This window comes from Trachypithecus francoisi, unplaced genomic scaffold, assembly GCF_009764315.1.
Source record: "Trachypithecus francoisi isolate TF-2019V2 unplaced genomic scaffold, Tfra_2.0 Lachesis_group13, whole genome shotgun sequence".
NCBI classification, from domain to species: domain Eukaryota; kingdom Metazoa; phylum Chordata; class Mammalia; order Primates; family Cercopithecidae; genus Trachypithecus; species Trachypithecus francoisi.
Window position 1 is genome coordinate 116,795,176 of NW_022681458.1, and position 21,480 is coordinate 116,816,655.

The 21,480-nt window shown below is 41.0% G+C and overlaps 2 pseudogenes; both read left to right on the plus strand.

The window, feature by feature from the left end:
* The window catches only part of LOC117095273, a 1,129,150-nt pseudogene that overhangs the window by 97,924 nt on the left and 1,009,746 nt on the right, over window positions 1-21,480 (plus strand).
* LOC117094236 lies at window positions 6,269-12,091 on the plus strand (annotated as a pseudogene).

A 21,480-nucleotide genomic window follows, 5' to 3' on the forward strand; every position in this document is an offset into this window, starting at 1 on the left:
AGCTATTCTCTCTTCAGTTATATTAGCGTATACATATTTGAGAGCTGTCTTATTAGGTGCATGTATATTTATAATTGTAACAGCTTATTATGGATGACCCTTTTAACATTATATGACATCCTTTGGTTATACAAAATTTTGTTTCAAAGTCTTTTTTGTCTGATATTAATATAGTTACTTCTGCTCTTTTTGGTCACAATTTGCAGGAAATATTATTTACCATTTTTTTATTTTCCAGATTTGTGTATTTTAATCTAAAATGAGTCTCATAGGTAACATAATTGGATCATATTTGTAAATATATCCTCTCAATCTCTGCCTTTAATTGTAGAGTTTAATTCATTTACGTGGAATATCATTACTAATAAGGAAGGATTTCTGCCATTTCTCTGTTTGTTGTCTATATATTATATCTTTTTTGTTCTCCAATTCTTTCATTCCTCCATTATTGCCTTCCTTTCTATTTAATACTTCTAGTGTATCATTTTAATTATCTTGTTCTTGTACTACATTTAAAATTTTTTTTATTTTACTTTAAGTTCCAGGATACAAGTGCAAAAAATGTAGGTTTGTTGCATACGTTTACGTTACGTGTGCCATGGTGGTTTGCTGTACCTGTCACGCCCTCATCTAGGTTTAAGCTTCACATTCATTAGCTATGTATCCTAATGCTCTCCCTCCCCTCGCCCTCCCACACCCTGACTGGCCCCAGTGTGTGTTGTTCCCCTTCTTGTGTCCATGAGTTCTCATCATTCCACTGTCACTTATGAGTGAGAACACGTGGTGTTAGTTCTTCTGTTCTTGTGTCAGTTTGCTGAGGATGATGGCTTCCAGCTTCATCCATGTCCCTGCAAAGAGCATGATCTCATTCCTTTTTTTTGAGACAGAGTCTCACACTCTCGCCCAGGCTGGAGTGCAGTGGCACCATCTTGGCTCACTGCAAACTCCACCTCCAGGTTCACGCCATTCTCCTGCCTCAGCCTCCCGAGTAGCTGGGACTACAGGTGCCCACCACCACGCCCAGCTAATTTTTGTATTTTTAGTAGAGACGGGGTTTCACAGTGTTAGCCAGGATGGTCTCAATCTCCTGACCTTGTGATCCACTTGCTTCGGCCTCCCAAAGTGCTGGGATTATGATCTCATTCCTTTTTATGGCTGCATAGTATTCCGTGTTATATATGTACCACATTTTTTTATCCAGTCTATCACTGACAGGCATTTGAGTTGGTTACATGTCTTTGCTATTGTAAATAGGGTTGTACTAAACATACGTGTGCATGTGTTTATAGTAGAATAATTTATATTCCTTTAGGTATATGCCCAGTAATGGAATTGCTGGGACAAATGGTATTTCTGGTTCTAGATCCTTGAGGAATCGCCACACTGTCTTCCACAATGGTTGAACTAATTTACATTCCCACCAACAGTGTAAAAGCTTTTCCTTTCTCCACAGCCTCGCCAGCATCTATTGTTTCTTGACTTTTTAATAACCACCATTCTGACTAGCATGAGATGGTATCTCATTGTGGTTTTGATTTACATTTCTTTAATAATCAGTGATGTTGAGCTTTTTATATATGTTTGTTGGTTGCATAAATGTCTTCTTTTGAGAAGTGTCTGTTCATATTCTTTGCCCACTTTTTAACAGGGTTTTTCTTGTAAATTTGTTTAAGTTCCTTCTAGATTCTAGATATTAGACCTTTGTCAGATGGGTAGATTGCAAAAATGTTTCCCATTCTGTAGGTTGCCTGTTCACTCTGATGATAGTTCTTTTGCTGTGCAGAAGCTCTTTAGTTAATTAGATCCCATTTGCCAATTTTGACTTTTGTCAAATGCTTTTGGCATTTTCTTCATGAAGTCTTTGCCCATGCCTATGTCCTGAATGGTATTGAGTAATTTTCTCCTAGAATTTTTTATGGTTTTGGGTTTTACATTTAAGTATTTAATCCATCGTGTGTTAATTTTTGTATAAGGTGTAAGGAAGGGATCCAGTTTTAATTTTCTGAATATGGCTAGCCAGTTTCCCAGCACCATTTATTAAATAGGGAATCCTTTCCCCATTGCTTGTTTTTGTCCAGTTCATTGAAGATCAGATGGTTGTAGATGTGTGATGCTATTTCTGAGGTCTCTGTTCTGTTCCGTTAGTCTACATATCTGTTTTGATACCAGTACCATGCTGTTTGGGTTACTGTAGCCTTGTAGTATAGTTTGAAGTCAGGACACATAATGCCTCCAGTTTTGTTTTTTGTTTTTTTCTTTCCTTGCTTACCATTAGTCTTGGCTATAGGAGCTCTTTTTGGTTCCATATGAACTTTAAAATAGTGAAGGTCCAAGAGAGAAAAGAGAAGGGCCTTTAACCTTGATCCTGGGTGGGTTTACCTCTTTCCCATGATTCTTCCTTTAGGGAGAGTTTGCAGCATGCACAGTCCTTTCCTTACCCTTTGGAATTGAGCATGCACGGTGTGTTTAGGGAGTTATATGCATGTCCCTCTGAGGCTTTCTTTCCTTTTGCAATGGAGTGTGTCCTGGAAGATTATACTTTGCCATTTTTGTCTCTTAACACGCATGCCCAAGAAGTTTAATTAAATGCCCTGGGGTCTGCATTTAATTAACATTTTTGCTGTTAACAGGTGTAGACGATCAGAAAATGGCCTCTCTCTGGTGCTGTCTAATTATCATTTTAGAGAGGCAAAGTGATAATTAACAGGCCATCATCTGGCATTTCTAGTGGGTAGGGGAAGAGCCCTCTCCTGTCCCTGCTCCTGCTCTTCTACCTGTAACAAGACAAGCCTTGAATATCATCAGACATGTGTCCCATCAAGGCAGCATCTCATTATTAAATTTTACTGTGTGAATTGTTACTTCACATTCTCATATTCTGTGTTCACTATTTGTGTGCCTTTTCCATTTTTGTTTTGACCATATCTCATTATTTTAACTGCCTTCTCCAAGATTCTAGATCTGCATTGAGCAATAGAGTAACTACTAGTCACATGGGGCTATAAACTCTAAATTAATTATAATTAAATAACTAAATGGCATACCCTTAGGAGTAATAGCCAAATTCGTGGCCAAACTCGAAATTCTGTAACTACATATGTGTGGTAGTTACTGCATTGGACAATGTAGATATAGAGGATTTCTTTCATTACAGAAAATCATGTTGAGCATGTTGGCTGCCACTTATTTCTATATTATTTTTATTATTTATTTCTTTGAGACAGAGTTTTGCTCTTGTTGCCCAGGCTGGAGTGCAATGGTGTGATCTCAGCTCACCGCAACCTCTGCCTCCCAGGTTCAAGTGATTCTCCTGCCTAAGCCTCCCTAGTAGCTGGGATTACAGGCATGTGCCAACGTGTCCGGTTTTTTTTTTTTTTCCTATTTTTAGTAGAGACGGGTTTTCTCCATGTTGGTCAGGCTGGTCTCAAACTCCTGACCTCAGGTGATCCGCCTGCCTCTGCCTCCCAAAGTGCTGGGATTACAGGTATGAGAAACTGCGCCCGGCCGGCCTATTTTTAAATTCTATTTGTGTGGTTTATAGTTAAATTATATTCTGTTTCTCTATATTCATTTCCTTTCTCAGATTTTCTCAGGCAATTTTTAAATTTCATTCATTTACCTTCTTCAGGAGAGTACTTAGATCATTTCTTAAAAATAATGTACAGCATATAATTTTTCCACGGATATTATTTTAGCTTTATTGTGTTGGTACTTTTACATACTATATTCAGGTAGTATTATTTTCATAACTCACTTTAAAAATTGTGCCGTTTATTTAAAAGAGATTTTTCCCTTGATTTTCAGAGGTCAGATTGTGTCTTCCATTGCTGTTATTTTAGTATAATTTTATGTAAATATGTTGCATATTCCTTTTTTTAAAATGTGAGATTTTTTCTCTCTCTTGTTACACAAACTTTATATGCAGTGTTCATTATGCACTTTAAAAATAAATGTTTTTATTTATTTTTGGGTAATAATCACACACAAAACAATATTTTGTTTCAGGGCATGGTGCTTTCACATATGCAACCTTAGAATAATTTTAAATTCCATTCCACTTTCACCATTCCTGAACTGCTTTGAATATATTGGATGTTGGAAGCCATGAGAGGTTTTGACTTGCAATCCAGTCAAAATAATAGGATTTTCCATTTATAGTGTAATCTGATATATATTTGTTTGGTTCATACTTTTAAAAATCTATTCTCTTTTACTCTGTGGTGTTCTTGCTTTTCTATTTGTGCATTGTTAGAATGTCAGCTGCTGTTTCCCTAGCACCTGAGATGTTACTCAACACTGTATAGCACTGGTGTTGAGAATTGAGAGAATCTACTAAATAATAGCTCTTTTTGAGACCGCAGTTCTGCATTAAAAGGAAGGGAAAGGACAGGCAAAAGAATATAGACATCAGCTATTTTTACTGAAGATCTGTTGGAGAACATGGTTTTGGTGTCCAGGAACTTGAGAACTAATACTGCATTCCTAATACTTCACTAAGATGTGCCTAAACAGCCTGAAAGGGCTAGGAAGTCACAAGTCAGCCTCTTAATTGTTATGGTGTCCTTCAAATATTAAGGTAATATTGAGGATGCAGAATGGCTTCTTCCTCATGACTTCTTAAGAGATCTGGGCCGGGCATGTGGCTCACACCTGTAAGCCCAGCACTTTGAGAGGCTGAGACAGGTGGATCACCTGAGATCAGGAGTTCCAGACCAGCCTGACCAAAATGGAGAAACCCCGTCTCAACTGAAAATACAAAATTAGCCAAGTGTGGTGGCACATGCCTGTCATCCCAGCTACTTGGAATGCTGAGGCAGGAGAATAGCTTGAACCTGGGAGGTGGAGGTTGCAGGGAGCTGAGATTTCACCATTGAACTCCAGCCTGGGCAACAAGAGCGAAACTCTGTCAAAAAAAAAAAAAAAAGCGAGAGAGAGAGAGATCTGGAGGGGGATACTAAGCTGCTCAGGCTCTCATCTTGAAGTCATCAAATACGTAAGTTGTTATTCCTGCTCTGGTGAGAAGTTTGTCAATACAGTTTTCCATGAATTAGTGAAAATTTTAGACCCATAACATAAGTTTTTAAAAATTTATCCTAAAGATTGCTTGTGTATGTATGTGTTTTGAAATATATATAATCTCTATATCTTGAAATAGTTTTTATAGATTCCACACAAGAGTCCTTTATGAAATAAATGTGCTTTAATTTTCTTATAATATGTGTCCTTTTTTGTCCCTGGCACAGGCTGTATATGACCATTTAAATTACTTTTAGTTCATGTTTGGGTTATAATCACACACAAATATTCTCTAAAATCCAAGTCTTATTTTGATATTCGAGGAAGAGTTTACATGGCAATAATATTAAGGGTTACAGCTGGTTTCACTGAAGCTTTGTAGCCATTCTCTAATACCTTATTTTTTTGAAGGAATATCTGTCCTGCTTGAATGATAGACTACATAATACATATACTGTCAGGTACATTCATGGAAGGGACAGGCAGATGGAGTCATATGTTACTGGAGTCTTGAACAGATGTAGGAAATAGTCCAAGGAACAAGAAAAAAGTTGATATAGGCCGGGCGCGGTGGCTCACGCCTGTAATCCCAGCACTTTGGGAGGCCGAGATGGGTGGATCACGAGGTCAGGAGATCGAGACCATCCTGGCTAACACGGTGAAACCCCGTCTCTACTAAAAAAAATAGAAAAAATTAGCCGGGCGAGGTGGCAGGCGCCTGTAGTCCCAGCTACTCGGGAGGCTGAGGCAGGAGAATGGCGTGAACCCGGAAGGCGCAGCTCTCAGTGAGCCGAGATCCGGCCACTGCACTCCAGCCTGGGCGACAGAGCGAGACTCTGTCTCAAAAAAAAAAAAAAAAAGAAAACAAAAAAGAGAAAAGTTGATATTGAAAAGTGCTTGTTGAAGTCTGTAAATGTACATTAAAATGTGGCAGTAAAAATAGACACAGTGAAGTTTGGGAACTGGGGTCTAAATCTTGGAGTCCCCAGAATCATAGAGAACCGTGGTTAGGGGAGTAATTTTGTAAAAAGCAAGAAGAGGCAGTGAAAGGCAGAATAAATGAAAAGTATTGCTGTGTCATTTCTAGTTTTGTAATTTTGTCATATTTTAAACTCTGTTGATCATTTATTAAACTGATAAATAAACTATAATCAGCAGGTTATCATAAGGTTAAATAAGGAAATTTGTGTATATCTGTAAGCACAATGTCACAATTAATACAAAGTTACCCTTTTTACTTTTCCTGGACTTCATGTACGAATGGGTCAGTTAATTTTTTGTTTATGACATATATTATCATTTGTACATAAAATATATTTAATTATTTTTATATTTTTAGCAGGGAATAATACATGCATGTTTTCCCCCTGTCTCAAACACATGCATTTATATAAACATATGCATCTATACCTACATATCTATCTATGAATATACACATGGACATCGGCATTTCTCAGCAAATATGTATCATGATGATCAGAGATATTGCAACTAACAAAGACTAATATAAACCATGATTGCAAGAATTTTAGATATCAGCTTAGTAAAATATCAGATTGAGCTGCTAAATTCTCTCAGCCCTAAGTCTGAGCATCCTAGAGGATTGTGACTCTATTATCAGGACAGAAACACCATGACTCAGGGTACTCCTGCGAATTTCTGATGCAGGGGATTTTAAGGGCTAGATCAGTAGGATGAGAGTGTTGACCCTCCAAGTGAAATAAATTCTTGAATTGATTATCCCATCCTAAAACAGATTTTTTTTTTTTTTTTTTGATACAGAGTCTTGCTCTGTCACCCTGGCTGGAGTGCAGTGTAGGATCTTGGCTCATTGTAATTGCCTCCTGGGTTCAAGCAATTCTCCTGCTTCAGCCTCCTGAGTAGCTGGGATTACAGGCAAGCACCACCATGCCCAGCTAATTTGTGTATTTTAGTAGAAATCGGTATTCCAAATGTAATCAGGAGACTTTCATGTATCCGGCCTCCAATTAAGTTTTCTGAGGACTCTAGGTTGGGTATCATGTGTCCAAGATTCCTAAATTGTCAATATAATTTCTAATATTACACTGCTTTATTCCCGCCCCTATTCAGCTCTTTACCAAAAAAGACATGAGAGGTCTCATTTTTGTATTTCTTTTTCTTCTATCCATCCTATAACATCACGGGAAATAATTGACCCATTAACTATACTGTTGGCGAAATAGACTTAGGATTGTGATGAATGCAGGCAATAGAGATACGTGAAGAGCAGAAGATCACAGCCCAATAATAAGGCTGATGTTCTAGCAGCTGAGTTCAATAAATCCCGTGTGCTAGGCCTTGGGCAAGAGCTGCACAGTGTTGAGGAAAAAGGAGAGTTTGATAAAATATATTTGTGCTTTTAAAAACTTTGCAAAAGGACAACTAAAGAAGTCGTTGTTATTCTTATCCCCATTCTTTTTACTTTTGATAATTAACCTTTCTGCCTTCTGGTAACTGCAAGTAACATATAAGAAATACAATTACTTAATTATGGTTGCACACTCAGGAGAAGGAATATAGTAGATTGAGTACAATTTAGCCTTCTGTGGAGATGCTTTAAAGAGTTGGTTAGAAAAGAACAAAACAGTAAAGAGGCCTTTTTAGCCTTGAACAAGCCAAGTGACAAGGTAAAGTTAAAAGAGAGGCAGTGATAACTGATGTTTGGATTGTCCAGAGAAAGTTGAGAACAGGAGGTTTCATATCACAGGAATCATCAGACTAAGACTTCCTCAGTATAGCAGCCTCAGCCGTCTTGTCTTGTGCTGCTGGACTGTCTTTAAGTCTTGTCCTGAACACCTGAATTACATAACATTAGAGTGACTATATGTATGAATTGAATCCTATATTCTGCGTAAAACTTCTTCAGTTTTGAAGAATGCTGGAGTCTGGTTCATTACTTTCTAACTTTTTCATGAATAAGGGACCAATGACCTGTATTTAATAAATATTTGCTAGATAGGAAACATTTTCTATTACTTCTTTAGATTATTCTAAGTACATTATGTCTTTTAGCCATTTGAGAGGCGGGGCGCGGTGGCTCAAGCCTGTAATCCCAGCACTTTGGGAGGCCGAGACGGGCGGATCACAAGGTCAGGAGATCGAGACCTTGCTGGCTAACACGGTGAAACCCCGTCTCTACTAAAAAATACAAAAAACAGCCGGCGAGGTGGTGGGCGCCTGTAGTCCCAGCTACTCGGGAGGCTGAGGCAGGAGAATGGCGTGAACCCGGGAGGCGGAGCTTGCAGTGAGCTGAGATCCGGCCACAGCACTCCAGCCCGGGCGACAGAGTGAGACTCTGTCTCAAAAAACAAACAAACAAGCCATTTGATTGGTGAGAAACCTGTGGTTCATCAAGAGAAATAATTTATTTAATCACGGTCATTTTAAAAAGGTAGTAAATCATGGTTATTTGCCTTATGACAAATCTGTAATTTACTTGAAATTCATAGTAAATTTGTTTTATTATGAAAGTTCAAGTGAAAATTTTTAATCAGTTATGTACAGGTGATTAACGCATTACTGAAAAATATCTGGCCTATATTATGCCACACCTCATGAGATATTCTTTATAGTAAAGTTTATGGATTAAGAGTGGGTATGTCTCTGTGAGTGAATCTGAAAGGCAGATACCAGCTTAGTATTGAGAATGAACTGGCTGGAATCTAAAACACTGAGTGTTCTGCGTACGCAGCTCCTACCTATGTCATGTCAGCTTCCTCCTCTGGACATTAAAGGGATTCTCTGTCTAAACTAAAACGTCTGTGATGTTTTAGAAGAAAGTGACTTTTGAAGATGTAGTTATTGACTTCACCCAGGAAGACTGGGCCATGCTGGACACATCCAAGAGAAAGCTGTACAGAGATGTAATGCTGGAAAACGTCAGTCACCTGGTGTCCCTCGGTGAGTCCCTCAACATTCACATACGTATGTAGACACACATTGACTCATTCATTCAATAAGTGTTGGAACAGCTTCCCCATATCTCACTCTAATCTCTTCTCTGATTCTCTCACAGATCTTATCTGAAAAAAAGGGAGCTCTCTAAATCTGTCTGAAAGAAATATCTTATTTTATTTTATTTTGTTTTATTTAGTTTGTCACTCAATTAGAATTTAATCTTGACAAGGATTTCATGATTTCCTTGGTACTCAGTCTCTAATACTCAGAACAGACCTGGGAACTTAATGAATATTTTCAATGTATTAAATTAAATATTTTCTAAAACTCTTCTGCTTTAGTCGCTATGCTTAGGCTGAGACAATTAGTGGAAACAATAGCAATATCTTTTCTGTATAGAACACCAATTATTTTTTTAATCAAATGTGGTTTTTTTTGTTCTGCATGAGAATAATAATAAACATACTGTGCAGAGATTTAATTAATCTCTTTCTGAAAGACTGTGTATTATGCATTGTGTCTTGGAACGTAGGCATGGACTCAGCATTCATAGGTCACTGAGTTTTGAATTTCCTTTTCCTGATGGACCTTTCGTCTGGATTTATTTTCTAGTCTCACGTTGGGTCAGAAAAATCTTGGGAGTTTTCTGTGTTCTAGGTCTTGTGGCCTGAGCTGACCTTCACTGTTTTTATTCTTCCTTCATAGCCTGCCTTTCAGTTGGTGATAATGCACATTAATTGACAGTGAACTCAAAACACAAGTACTGTTCCACTAACAGGGTACCAGACAAGCAAATCCTATGTAATTTTGCAGCTGGAGCGAGGAAAAGAGCCCTGGCGAGAAGGAAGAGAATTTCTCCAAGGCCAGAATCTGGGTAAGCAACAGGGTCCTGTGCTCCAATAGGAGGAGGTGCTTTGTCAATGAATAATATCAGTCAAATATTAATTAGCGGTTTATTAAATGAGTGGTAATTTCTAAAACGTAAGTTAAGCGACTGGAGCAGAATTCCTTAGATGTTATATCACTTGTTCATATGTCAGATGCTACTCTTGTGTCCTCTTGCCTTTTCTTTTACTTTCGGGAAAAGGATAATTCACGTACTTGTTGGGGTTAAACTGTCACATGCTGACTCTTTTCCCCATAGCCCTGAAGACTATCCTCTATTTACCTGCCTGATATCTCATCTCCATTGTAACTCCTTTCACATTTTAATGTGTAAAACTCTTTTCTAATTGCTGACCCTGTACAATCTGTTTCTTCTACTGAAGTATTTTCTTCATTGACACATTTGCCACATCTAAGTGTCAATTTTTGAAAAACAGTAAATGGGCCTTGGAGTTTTCCATATTTTATTCCAATTTTATTACCATACATTCCAATTTTATTACCATAATATCAAGGTAGCAATTTATTTTTCAATTATTTCAGACAAGGAAAGTGCCCTTAAGAAAAAACACACGATATCCATGCATCCTATCAGAAAAGATGCATCCACCGGTATGACAATGGTGAGTTTTATAGCTGTGTACACCAGTCATCTAAGCTAAAGACCTGGTAATGGGTTAAGTTAGTAATGACACACAGTCACTGAGTGCAATTAGGCTGACATTAAGTGCTTTCTAAGCAAAAAAAAAAAAAAAAAAAAATTCATACTATGAATTCAGTGAATAAAGTGACCTGTGTTCTAAACCATAACATGAGATCTTTAAAATAGAACAAGTGCATATACATTGCTCATGCTCAGACTTTGAAAGATATTGATATCATCACAATTAATGGAATAACTCTGCAGTTGGGATCTTACAAAAGAGAAAAAATCTGTGTCTGCAGGAGATAATGTGTATGCAAGTGTCAATCGAGAAAAATGACGAGACAAGTCTCAATCATTTTAGGAGATTTATTTGCCAGAGTTAAGGACATGCACCTGGGGGACAGGTGTATACCTTTCTCCAAAGATGATCTTCTCTAAATTTAACGGGGGAAAGGGTGGGATATTGAGAAGTACACAATTTTCATGTAAAAGGTGGGTAGAAAAAAATAGTCATTCATGCATTTTTCTGGCTCAGTGAATCTGGATTTTTTTTTTACATGAGATGACATAAACAAATGAGGCAGAGGAATAATGCAGGAAAGCTGCATTTTATATAAGACAACATAGGCAAAATGGGGCAGGGGAACAATCGGATATGCATTTGTGTCTGGTGAACTGGGGATGACTGCACCTGGAAAGACAAGCTATCAGTTTGCCTTGCCATGGTGTAATTTTAACAGCTCGTGAGGAATTTCCTTGTGGGCAAAATATGGGGGAGGCATGTAGATTTTCATCTTGTAGCCATATATTTAGAAACCAGAAGGAGGAGGCAGGTTTGTGTGACCCTGTTCCCAACTTGATTTTTCCTTTGGTTAAATGAGTCTGGGGTGCCAAAATTTAATTTCCTTTCACACAAGTAACACTGGAAAGATTTCAACTGGGCTCTACCACTGAATGGTTGGTCTAGGATTCAAAGGTGGTGAAATGAATGTAGAGATGTATGTTGGTAAATCATTCAGAGCTTTTAATCTTTGTCCCTAAAGGAGGACTCTCTCATTCTGGAGGATCCTTTGAATGTAATGATTTGGGAGAAGATTGCACTCACAGTTCCACAATGACTCAGTGTTTGTTAACTCAGAGTGGAAAGAAAACCCTACGTCAGCAAACAGTGTGGAAAATCCCTTAGTAATCAGTTGTCCCCTAACCACATAGATAAATTCATACTAAAGGTAAATGGTATCAATGTAACATATGTGAAAAGGCCTGTGCTAATTGCTTTCACTTAGACGGCACAAGATGACTCACACTGGAGAGAGGCCACCTGCATGTCATCTATGTGGAAATCCTTCACTCAGTGTTCTCACCTTAGAAGACATGAGAAAACTCACTCGGGAGAGAGACCGTATAAGTGTCATCAGTGTGGGAAAGGCTTTATTCAATCCTTTAACCCTCAAAGGCGTGAGAGAACTCACCTGGATAAAAGCGTTATAAATGTGAAAAAAGTGGGAAAGTCTTTAGTCAAAGCTCTGGCTTTAGAGGACATAAAAGAATTCACACTGAAGAGAGAAACCACACGCTTGTCTTCTATGTGGGAAAGCCTTCAGTCTATCTTCTGACCTTAGATGATATGAGAGAACATGCACTGGAGAAAAGCCCTATGAATGCCATTTATGTGGGAAAGCCTTCAGTCAATGTACTAATCTTAAATAACATCAGAAAATTCACCCTGGAGAGAAAATCATAAATGTCTTCAGAACATACTCTGACTTTAGATGACATGGTGTTAGGAACGACGAATGTAAGGAATATGGAAGAGACTTCAGCTGTAGTTGTAACATCTAAACATGCCAAAGGACTCACATTTTGAAGAATTACTGTAATCAACATGGACGTTACTTCAGTTACCTTTATTCTTCAGTCCACATCAATAAATTCATATGGAAGAGAAATTGTACGACATGCGTGTACCAAAGACTTGTGAGTGATCTCATCATAAATGACACGAGAGAGCTGAAACTGTCAACATAATAAACTAAAAGTCTTCAGCAACAGTTTTAATCACTTAAAATGTGTGGGATTTCAGGTAGAGAATCTCTAGCTCTGCGTTCAGTGTGAACATGTTTTTAGGTGCAATTTGTTGTCAAATAACGTAAGAAAACTTTACTTGGATGAACCCTTTAATTGTATTTTCTGTGAATAAACATTCAGCCAAGCACTAGGCTTGATGTTCACAAGAAAGCACAGTGATTAAAATGCTGCTGAAATGGAAAAAAGAGAGGAAATCCTTTGTAAGCTCAATAAGAAGGGAAAGTCTTTCAAGGGGCAATGAATTCTCTTGGACACCAAACACTTCTTACTGGAGAAGTTATGCCTTGAAAAATCATGAGAAATCCTTTGTTCACAGAGTAACACTTGTGGCACATGTGAGATTTCACACTGGACAAAACACGGTTAGCATCTTGAAAGGAGAAGATTCTTTAGTGGTAATTCATTTCTTAGTTGACACTAAGTTTCTCACATTGAGGAGCTATCAAACTTGAAAATCACTGTGGAGAAACCTGATAGATTTCTCAGCAGAAAAGTGAGTCAAGAAGGGGGACCTCTAGAAAAAACTCTTAACACATAGTTTAGCAAAATAATTCAGAAATTTGAGAAAATGTCTATTCATAAAAATGCAGCACATAAATGTATCATAGCAAAGTGACCTGGGCATAAATTGAATGCAGAATTACATAAGAAATCTCATTAAACATTTCCAAAAGATCAATACTTACAAATATTGAAAGAATACAGTCGGTTGTTGAAAAACTTAGTGTGTTGGCGAAGTCCTTCTTTCATTTACGCAGCCCTAACAAATCGATTTGCATCTGCACTCCTTGGCTTATGGGTGGAGATTCCAGCCCAACTTCTGAGTCTCCCCAGTCTTCAACGGCTCTTTCCTCACAGCTCACCTCCCTTTACTTCAGTGTCCACTAAAACCGCTTGTTTCCATCCAACCCTGGAACTGACACATCAGGGATCTTCAGCCCCACTTGCCAGATTTCTCAGTGTGTCATTGCATAGATTTAGCAAGGAAATGGAGGCTGAATCCAAGACACCTAGTATATGCATTTGGGTGTCCCCAGCACTTGCCTCTGTCTCTGAGTAGTTACCTGGGATCAGAGAATGAGGCAGCCCTACTCTTCCATCCCTCAGAAATCTCTTGAAATTTTGTCCCTGAAACCTCTCTAAGTGGAGGTAGCAGTTCATCTCATGACACCCCAGAGTTTATTCAAGTAAGTCCTGAGTTATTACACAGAGACAGACACAGCTGTGTTCCTTTTACTTCTGTCCAGAAGATAAAACACCAGCAGGATAAAACAGCCGAACCCGTCAGCCACCATGCAAGCCTTTCCTATATTTGATTCAATGTACTTTTCCAGAAGCAAAATGAAAGTTCTCACAGAGGGGGCCTCCTCTGCCTTGTCCTCAGAATTGGAAAATGTATTGTCCATCAAGGAGCCTCAGTACTGAACCTAAAACTCAAGAGAAAATGTTTCCTGAATAACAAGTGGGATGATGACTTGAAATTTTGCCAAACAGACACAATCTTAATATGATAGGCCTTACTAAGGCTAAATGGCCTTATTCATGGTTGAAATGGACACATCATTATATTAAGAAATCTCCACAAGTGATTGATTTTACTCTGCAGCCAGGGTTTATGTCAATTGTGAGGATAATGAGCAAGAGATTCGAGCCCTTGGCAAACTGGTTGGAGAGGCAAGGATTGTGTCCAGGCAGAACTCATAACATTATTTATTGTTTAATCTGTTTAATTAAATATGTAATTTACCCTCAAACTGCGGCTGACATTATATGTAGTCCTGAGCCACATTAAGATTTACTATTTGTGCTGTGAAATTCTACGGGATTTCACAAACGCATGGTGGCAGATCTCCAGCATTAAAGCATAACACAGAATGCTTCTCTTATTCAAGCTCTTCTTCCCTTCACATAGAGGGAATCAATCGACTTTTGTATACTAACTTTCGAATTTGTTTCTTTATTCCCATCTTCTTTAATTAAAGCACAAGATATCGTACTCAATTTCCATTTGATCTTCCAAAAGAAAGGTACTGAATAATCCATACCTGAATTTCAGTGATTCAGACTCAGGTCCACCGCTAAGCAGTAAAGGCCAAACGTCCTGTGCTGCCACCTCCTGGCCGGCAGAGGACAATGAAACCCATCGTTCTGGCCATGCAGGGCGCATGCGCGGTCTCCTTCCCGCCGCGAGCCGAGTCTCCTCGGAAGACCTGAGTTTTCTTTACCCAGAGTGATGGAGGCGCCGCCGCCCTGGCTTTGGGGCTGGGGCCTCCGGGGAGGTTCCGGGTGGGGTCGTTGAAGAGGCCGCTCTTTTTGCAAGGCCCAAGATGGCGGGCCCTGCGTGGACCCCGCTGTTCCGTGCCCTCAGGGCATCGGTATCCCGTTGAGGCCGGATGTCCCCGCTGGGCCCGGATGCCCACGGTGGGCCCGGATCATCCTTGGCGCTGTCCCCGCAGGGCCGCGCTGAGGCTGAGGTGCCGTGGGGGGCCTGGGCTCCGCGAGGAGCAGCGGCAGCGAGGGCTGGAGGACCTGGGCTCCGGGTCTCCGGGGCGTCTGGCTTGGGTGGGACTGAGCCCATCCAGGAACTAGGACTCCCGGTTTCTGGTGCGGGTGGATCCAGAGCAGGCTCAGGACCAAGTCCCTCTCCTTCCACCAAGAAGAGCCCAGAGGCCGGCGGGAGCTCTATCCAGGTTCACCTCCTCCTCCTTCAGGTGTTTACTTTTCCTTTATTTCTGTAAGGCCAGAAATTGGCGGCATCCTTCACATCGGTGAATCCGGACCCCAACACCCATTACCTCAGGTTTATTGTTATTGCCATTAACGGTGTTGGTGGCATTATCACTAAGATCATCATTGTTGTTATTGTCATTCATGATTATTAGCAGATGTGTTCATCATTTTGTCTCACTGTGCTTTTTTTTTTTTTTTTTTGGTGATTGGTTTTGTATGACGTTGAATCGAACTTCTTTCATCTTGACTAGTGTTGTCAGATTCCTGAAGAGCATTCCGGAGGACAACTCCTGCCTTTAGTGCAGCCACAGAATTTCGTGGGCACAGGAGAGCACCTAGAATATTCCCCTTTCATTGCACAGCAGCTTTGGGAAATGGTGGCTGCCTGGCTCTGAGATGAGGTGGAAAAGACCGGATACTGGGGCAAGTGATAGCACCTCCACTGGTGTTTTTATGAAGCCAAGTGCACTGTCTCCCACGTAGACTTAGAATAAAATCTGATGGCCCTAAAAGGCCATGTTTGCCCTTCCTGGACTTCGTGGGAGCCTTTAAACCTTGTGTGGTTCCTAGAGTGGCTAGGTTGCCATATCTGTGCCTCCTATGGTAGCACCAGTCTTTTCTGGACCACCAAGGGCACTTAGAATGTTTCCAGAAGCTCAAGCATGCTGTCTTCTGTTCCTCCCTTCTGTTCAATGGCAATTCACTGGGTCTCTGGCTGGCATAGAACATCCTGCAGAGGAATGGGCTTGGGTGACTTCCTGGCCAGCCTTTCCAGGCGGTTATCTTTGAAAAACTTGAAGAGACTCACAGAGGCCATTCACTGGTATTTCATGACTGCAAGTGGGGTTTCTGGTTCCTTGAGTTTACTTAGAATATTTGAATAGCTCTGAATGGCCAAGAAACCCTCCCTGGTCTTGGAAGCTGCCAAAAGCTATTACTAGGCCTCTGAAGCGTCTTTAAAATTTTTCCTGGTACAGCTGAGAATAGGAAACTTTTCCAGGTCTAGCCCAACCAGCTCAGGTCGAGTCCTGAAAAACTGGTGGGCACTGGGGGAGCTCATCTTATGAAAGAGCAATTGGTGGCAAAGCTGGGTCTCCAGGACAGCTGTGTGTGTATATGTCTGCAGAGGATGCCTTGTAGTCATCTTTAGTACTGGACACCATTTGTGAATGGATAAACTATATTCCTTGCTGTACAATAATGAAAAATCCGTATTAACAATGGTAGTAATAAAAATATTGATGAATATTAACAGGAATGATGATCATCATGATACTGGTGCTAGTGGTAATAATACTGATAATAATACTAACCCTATGGACTTGGGACATACAAGCTTTCCCTAAGTGGATAATAGGCATAAAGATTTGGTGGTGTAGGGTTATTTCAAGTCCCAGAAAGCAAGGATGAATATCTAGAATGAGAAGAAAAACAATCTGGAGGTTGGCATGTGCACACCTGGGGACTCCTGTGTTAACTTGTGGTGTTTCAGCCTAAGAGTGAATGTTAATAAAACCCTGGTCCTGCAACACCATGCTGACCAACACCTATCAGCTTTCAGGGCATAAGATAGCTGGCTGATGGGGCAGGGATCCAGAGAAGGCACGAGTCCAGACCCGGACATGTTGCCCAGTGGCAGAGTTCATGACAAGCAATAAACCCCAGGACAATGTCATTCCCAGCCACCTGGCTGTCATCTATTCTTTCATGGACCCTCTCTACTGGTACCTCTAGGCACTGGTATGTCCTCCAGAGGCTGTGGGAGGGCATCATACTCAGTACTCTCCCACCTGCAGGAGGCAAGAAAGATGGAAAGAGCTAAATACCATGGCTTCTGGATTTTTTTTGGTGGGCATGGCATATTTTGCGTTTGCTTTGATAGTGGTGGAACCCAGTCAGTGGTTTGCAATACTGCCCTGGATGACTGTGGACACTGTAGAGATTTAGACAATTTCCAGAAGGTCACAAGTTCTTGGAGGACTTTTTCATGAGTTCTTTGACTGAAAAGGTGGTTCAAAGAACTACTGTACTGACTTAGAAAATGTTGCAGAGGCTGGGCGCCGTGGCTCATGCCCGTAATACCAGCACTTTGGGAGGCCGAGGCGGGCAGATCTTGAGGTCAGGAGTTTGAGACCAGCCTGAAACCCCGTCTCTACTAAAAATACAAAAATTAGGCGGGTGGGGTGGCATGCACCTGTAACCCAGCTACTCAGGAGGCTGAGGCAGGAGAATGGTTTGAACCTGGAGTCGGAGGTTGCAGTGAGCCAAGATTGTGCCACTGGACTGCAATCTGGGCGACAGTGCGAGACTCTATCGCAAAAAAAAGAAAAAAAAAAGAAAAAGAAAATGTTGCAGAGACTCTGGTGAACAGGTAGTCCCTCTCCTGCCACTCCAGGTAAAAGTTTCTTGGTCATAAACCTGGTTTAGCAGTATCCCTTCATCTTAGGTGGGTTACAGAAAGCCATTCATGACCTATCCAAGCGTGGAGGGGCAGTTTGACTTAGAAAACTTTTAGGTGGACTAGTTGGTGAAAGAAAGTGCATTCTAGGGCTCACAGGCCTACACACAGAGTTGCTAGCACATAAAGCATATGTATGAATTCTTTCTGAGCCCATGGCAAGATCAGGGTGCACTTCATCAGTCTCCTATGCTGGTATGAATAGGTACCTGCCTGAAAAATAAAAAAATAACTGGGAAGCCCATTCTTCTACAGGACACCAGGTAGTACAGTAGGAGTCTTGGGGTTGCTGTGGTATGTATGTTTTAAGGTTTTCTTTTAATCATCTTCAGCAAATTCAACAGTCTTCAGAACATAAAAGAAAATTATTCAACATTGCATAATAACTACCACAAATATATCCATGATAAAGAACTGTACCCATATAGTAATAGCATTAATAACAATCATAATGGTGATAATATAAATGTCATTTTAATCAAGAGAATAATAAAAAAGCAGATATTTAAGAACCTATTCCTATAAGCCTGTGACATTGTTCCCATATGAGCCCTCATGTTATTGGTTACAGGGAGAGGCTTAGGGCTACATCTTGAAATATCTTCTGTGATGGCAAAGAAGAGTGGCAGTACGGAGAATAATTCTGAGCCACATGAGGGCTTGGGCAAAAGTGGAGATGCCTGTGTCACGTGGAAATACATTACAAATGGACTATGGAAAAGGATCTGGCCAGAGTTCTGCCTGACACAGGTCACACAAAAGCTTTCAGTAGTTCACCCGAAGAAATGGCTGGTCCAGGCTGTAGATGAGAAGCACTCTGCAGACAGATCCACACCCGCTTCCAGAGTCTTAGAAGTCTGGTGTGTATCGAACATTAAGCCCCCAAGCCTACTGAGACTTCAACTCCTGGTTGGTCTTCTACCATCTGATTCTTGAGCCCCATCACGTAAGTGCCATCTCAATTCTGGAATTGCTGACAATGTCTGATGGAGGGTTTTGCCCTGGGTACTCAGTACCAGCAATGGATGAAATACCAGAAGGGAAGCTCCAGGGCTTCCATAGAAGACACATTCTAAAGTTGCTCAGGTGATCAAATGGCCATCTCATAGATTTTCAGTAGAACTGTAGCATTTTGTGAATACCTGAGTGAATGCAGAAAGTATCCAGACGCATGGGCATTCTAGGAAGCTCACTGTGTAAATCAAACACAAGGAATATCTACTTCTGGGCTCAAAAGCTACCTTAGAAAACAAAAAAAGTGAGATGCTGGCAGAAGGTAAATAACTCCACTTCAGTTCCCGAGAGAAAAATGATTCTGTAACCTCTGAGTTTATTTAGAAAATTTTGGAACCTCAGGAAGACCAAGTATATCATTCCTGATGTTTCCAGGGCAGATTGGACTGCTTAGGCCTCTGGGAATATTCTAAGTCCTCTCCGGTGTCCATGGGAGACTGTCACTCTCCTCCTAGAGCTCACACCACTCCCAAGGAAGCTCATTGTTTTCTAAATATTCCAAGGAAGTCCATCCAGGGTATGCCTGTATTGGTCAGTTTCCCCTTGGACTGGCAGGAGAACACTGAGAATGATACATCCTGACTTCACTTGGTAAAGGTAGGGGAGCCAAGAAGTCCAGAGCTGGAGAGCACCTGAAACACCAGATGGCAGAAGGACAGTAAGGAGGTGAAGTCAGCTATGGAGAAGGAGCTTCATGTTTACTGCATGTAGGATTCTGAGTTCCAGGACTGATGGGCTGGTGGGGATCAGATACATGTCTTCTTTGCAGGGAGCCAGGCCAAACCAGCCATCTGGTTGCACTACTGAAAGCTTTTTACCAGTGGTAGGTAAGACACAAGCCAAACTCTCTTCACCTCTGGCTGGCAGTCCTTGACTAGAGAGGTTTGCACACAAGTGGTGCTATTAGCCCACGCTCTCGTGTGGCTTGCTTTCCTTTCACCTCCTGTTTCTCATGTTTGCCATCATGGAACACGTTTCATAGTGAAATTCTTTGACGCTGGCTCCGAATGACACAAGGAGGACCCAATATGTGAACTTTTCATATATTTAGGAGAATCTCCACATAGATTTTTGTATCCTTATGTTCATATTGTCACCAGTATTAAAATTCTTACTATTTAGATGATTGCGTTCATTATCAAAATTATTAATTATTTTTCATTTATCATTTATTTGTATTGGTTAATTTTTGTGGCAGCTGTTATATAGCAATCACTAGAGTTTCTCTATTCATGAAAGATGTCCAAGTTAATGGAGGTAACTTTACAGTTACCTTACAGGAGTGTTACTTTACAGGTATGTAAACACAGGTAATCTTGGCTGAACTGTGGCTATATTGTCTGGTGTCCCTTTGAAGGGGAAGCCTCTTGTGTGATTCTAAGTGACCTCTGGAGACAGAAACTGTCTCATAATTGCAGGGACGACTTGAGAAGGCATCCTGAGCCTATGCAGAAATGCAGAAGCACTTCCATGACCTAAGCAACCTATGTGAAGGCCTGAAAGCCAAAGCAAAGCTGTCCAACAAAAAGTTTTCCTAGTCACACTGGAGGTCCATCAGTCACTCCTCCTGGTCTGGAAATGCCAGAAATGTCCTCCATGGTCCTTGGGAGAGTCAAGATCTTTTCAAAATCACCTCAGGAGCCACAGAACCACTCCATCCTACCTGAAATTGCAGAATGACTCTTAACCAGAGTCTCAAAAATATATTCATTGATAGTTTTGATTCCTGGGAGTGGCCATTGCTTGCAAAAGATGTACCAGAGACTAGACATTTTCCGTCTCCTCACTTGTCCGGGGAAGACTGAAGATTTTCTGAAACACAGAAATGGGAATCTGACCCTCTGAGTAGCCTCAGGATTTTCTAAGTCTTCCAAGCAGAGTGGAAGTTCTAGTGAGGACCCATTGCACCCCCTGATGGTCTGGAATCACATAGGATGATGCGTTTAAACAACTCAAGGTGGAGATATATTTTCTGAGATATTCCAAGGAGGAGGGACAAAGCTGGACCAGATGTTAAAAGGGCAGCTGAGCATTAAGTGCCTATGTAGTGTTTGCAGCTTAATGTCCCATGCAGAAGGGGAATCTGGGCTCTTGTGTTAGAATTCAGTGCAATTCTGAGGTCCTGCTTTCCTTCCAGGAAATCCCACTTCCAACTGAATGTCTGGATGAACTACTGAAAGCCACTGAATGTCCTGCAGCAGGTGAACTGTGGCCAGAGCCCAAGGATGAAGGGGGCTCCCTGTGTCTGTGACTGTGAAGAGGAAGCCTGAGGTGTAGTAGACCCAGGCCCCAGAAGGATGGAAAAAATGAGGTAGGGAGTGAGGGGACCTCAGGAGAAGACTGAGGTCTGCAGAATCCTAGGGTCAAAGAGACAGTGCAGTGTCCTGGTGGTGTCCTTGATGTTCCAAGAGGGGCGATAATCCATCTCCTGCGTAAAAGCTTCATATGGGCTAAGGAGGGGAGAAGTGAACAGAGAGGAAGCAGGGAAGGCCAAGACAGCGACCAGCCTTAGAGCAATTTTAACCAGAAATGGACACAGACCCTGGACCCCATCGCGGGGTTGCAGGCCAAGGACCGTCTGCAGGCAATGCATAGCTCCCTTTTCAGGTTAGTGGGAGTAGGGATTGTGACGTCTGCAGGGGTGTGGAAGGCTGGGCGACGGGAGCAGCTTACTGGGCTGGACCAGAAATACTGAACTTCTTTTCCATCAGTGAAATCCACTTCC